Source organism: Merops nubicus, unplaced genomic scaffold, assembly GCF_000691845.1.
Source record: "Merops nubicus isolate BGI_N331 unplaced genomic scaffold, ASM69184v1 scaffold11244, whole genome shotgun sequence".
Lineage (NCBI taxonomy): Eukaryota > Metazoa > Chordata > Aves > Coraciiformes > Meropidae > Merops > Merops nubicus.
This window is the reverse complement of record NW_008603624.1, coordinates 15,408-19,327: the sequence shown is the minus strand read 5'-3', so window position 1 is coordinate 19,327 and position 3,920 is coordinate 15,408.

The following is a 3,920-nucleotide window of genomic DNA, read 5'->3' as shown; positions in this document are numbered from 1 at the left end:
TTCAGCAGGCTACTAGAGCTGCACAGTTGAGGATCATTTCTTTCCTCTGCACCCAGATGTCCCCCTGGGTGTCCTGCTGGAAATCTTGCTGAACAGTTTGGCAGCATGCAATCCCATTTATATTGCCTGGACAGACTTGGCCTTGGAGATTACCTGAATACACATCATCTGTGTTTCTGTGGCTCTGTTCAGAAATGGCTTGCCTACATGAGCAGAGTGATGAGGAAAAAGTCAGTGCCTGAACTGCTAGCTCACTAATTGCCTCTGTGGACCAAAAGCCCCACAAAGAGAGTTAGTTAATATGCTGGACATTCATATACAGTTTGTGCAGTTTTCCTTGTGTAAACATTAGTCCTTGATGCTGAGAACAGACCTCTGCGCAGCCACATGGGGTGTAGCTGTGGCATATAGCCTCGCCTACTGCAGAACGCTATGAAAATATAGGCAGCTCTACCTGTGCTTTAGTGGTGATGGAGGCTGATTTGCTGGTTCTATCTTACCTCATGATGTTACCTGCACAAAAAAGCATCAGTTCTCTGCGAGCTACTCCATGTTACTTACCGAGTGCCCAAGATTTAAAAATTCTTATAATTATTATATACTTTGAGAGCAACTGTAGTTCATGTAGATTTTTATTCCCGAATCTAAAGATCCCTAGACCCATAGAAAAATTAGATTTTTTCAGCTTCGCCTAAGTTGCATGGAAAGTAGTTCAATGTTGTTACTGTTATTTATGTATCACCTCTCTCACATTGTGACACCACACTACAAGTGTTTGTGAACTGAATATTGGTGTAGTAAAGTGGATGAATTTGGCAGTGGGCAAACGATCATCTGAAATGAATGTACAACTGTGGCAAACTCAATCATCACAGTCCTGACCTCCCTTGCTGAGGGTTTGGAAGGTCTTCAGCTGGTGTAAACTGATCTATGGTTTACATCACCTGTGGATGCTAGCTAGATCTTAAATGCTGCAGCTTCTTTTTGTTAGCTTTTAGTGTTGTTTGTTTGTTTGTTTTTTAAATTATAAGTACCTTCACTAATCAGTCTTTTTACAAAATAAGCCTATTGTTCAGTTTACAGAGCCAGTTTTGAACTGATTTGAATTTTTTTCCTTCCCAGTACAAGAAAATAATGCTGTTTTTATGAAAAAAGAAGAGCTAAATATCTCTTGTATAGTAAGTGGGGGCTTTGAAGATGAGTCAGAACTGACCTTCTTTTTGCTGTATCTAAACACCAACAAAAAATGTTCAGAAAACTTAAATTCACATATGAACCCAAATGCTACATGAGATCTTTTTGTGTTAAAAGTGAGTTATGAAAGCACATTTAACTCTCTCTGTGTCTTGATGTGAAAATACAAAAATATGATTTTCCAGGATGAAACTGTATATATTATATAATAAAATTCAGGAAAGTGATTTTTAATTCATTAGATTCCAAACATAAAATGAGTATGAGAAGTCATTGTCATCTCTTTATTTGAGCTGGGCAATATAATTTCAGATATTTATATATAAAGCTTAAATTTCTATTCACTGAACATTTTATACAGCTCTAGTGTTTTATAAAGAGGTTGTTATTATTGTTAACACAGACGGGTCACTTGCTTTGCTCTATAGAGACACATTACTAAAATAAGGTTTATTGAAAGTGCAGGCAAGTTGTCGGGAGAAGAGTACTGGAAAAAAAGATACTTCTGTCAAGCATTTTTAAAAGTAAACCGGCATTTTTAATGGAAAGGTACTACCTGAGCTGGCAGATATGCTAGAATTTGCCGTTGGATCATATAGTACTGCAAGACCTTTACCTCAAGTTGAAAATGTCAGTATTTCTGGAGACTGGTCATAACCTGTGATGCATATACCAGAAAATATGAAATGACATTTTTCTTTTTTTCTGTCTAAATGAGGCCTTCACAGTCAAAGTTAAAGAAACAAGGTCACTCTAACCATTCTCACTCCTCTCCCCTTCAAAAAGAAAAAAGTTCAGCTGAAGTTGCAGGTCTTCTCCTAAGGACATTAGAAGGCCAAAATGGAAGGCCAACTCCTCCGGTAAAGCTGACAGAACCTCTGAAACATTTGTGAAAAACCTGAGCAGGACTCTGATCTGTCAGCATGCTGGGTGCATGCTCCTTCTTTGGGGATCTCAGTGGAGTGAGCAAGAGTCTCACCATCAGGCATTAAGGTGCACGATAGACAAGCTGAAGGTGAATTCTATCACTGATGAAAGCCCAGAAGCTTGGGCTGTCTTCCTTCCTTGGGGAGCTGCTGTTTAGAAGAGGCTGTCCCTGCTGTCCCTGCCTGAGCCATGGTGCAGCTGCTAAGCAGCTGTGTCTGTGCATAGGCTGGCTGACATTTACCCTAACCTCCTGACTCCCTCCCCACGGGGAGCAGCCAGCTCCTCCCTTGCTCCTCCCTTGACACTTTCACCTTTCAGCCTTGTGTCTCCACCACTGTGAAGGTGTCACTGTGCTTTAAACCTGTTGGCTGCTCAGTGCTACCCAGGGGAAGAATTTGGCACTTTGCACTGTGCTTGCTCTTGAGCTGTGCTTGGGCGTCCTTCTGTAGCAAAGTTTATGTAAGTCATCACAGTGCAATGTTGCAGGGTTAGGTAAACGAAATACATAAAGAGTATGTGAGATCATGCAAAACAAATTTGCAAAAGTTGTGGATTCAATGATTTGTGCTTTAACAATTCCCAAACAGATGTTCATGCCTGAAGGAAAAGTATAATATTTTAAGCCATAGATTATATTAGATGTCTTGATTATGGTACTAGTTTCACAGCAAGCCCAGCAGTATCTTTTACAGGAGACAGCATGGCTACAACCACTTGGATCATTACATTTTATATGATTTCTGGTAAGATGTTTCTCTGAAAAGCATTCTCCTGAAAAATAAAACAGTGAAATAAACTTCAGGTTTTGGAAGAAAGGAAAGAAATTTCTGAAATAGACACTTTCAAATAGATTTTGCAGTTTTAACCAGAAGTTCATTCCATTTTACTTCAGTAAGCTAAGGGAATCTAGAATATTATGTGAAATGAACTAGGCAAACTTTGGAACCACTTGACAGTATCTCATATCAAATAATAACAAGTTTATTGACAAATCTGGTTTAGAAACAATGAAAACGTGTATTAATAAACAACTCAACTTTTGAATTCCAAAGAAGCAGTGCTTTTTAATAAGTCCATAGAGACTGATGGCACAGATAGGTGGTAACAACACTAAGAGCACATTTTCAAATTACTCGAATGCATTTTTGTGTAAATGTCAAGGTCTTGAGTTTGACAGCTCAAATATTTTACAGCTTATTTCTTTTTCTTTTATTTCCCCATTCCCCTCAGCTTCCACTTTTTCATGTGACACTGTTAAAGAAATATCTCTTGATGTGTGTGAAAAAAGATGGAAAAACAAAGCCTGGTTGGTCACAGTACAAGCCAAGTTTTCCTACACTTCATGTTGGTTAGTGTCCATGCATGAATGTGCACCAGCGCAAAATGATGGACTCTCTTGTCTCATACATTCACATCGTTAGGAAGAAGCTGCCAGCATACACTAGTAGTATTGGATCTTATGATTATATGTTGAGTTTTCTTTCTTTTTTTTTTTTTTTTTGGTTTGGTTTTGTTTTTGGTTTGTTTGTTTGTTTGTTTTAAATCAGAAACCCTTTTTTTTTTTTTTTTTTTTTTAGTTTCTGCCTTACTGATTTGAACTGGAATGTTTTTAAGAAGAATTACAAAATAAGCAGAAATAGCTGCCAAGATCCTTAGCTGCCAAGATCCAAGGGAGCAAAATCACAGACTGAGAGGATCACTGAGGCTGGAAGGGGTTGGGTCTCATTAGTCCAACCTCTTCTTCAAAGAGGTCTTCATACTGAATCCAGGACAGGTTGCCCAGTTTTGTATGCAGCTGG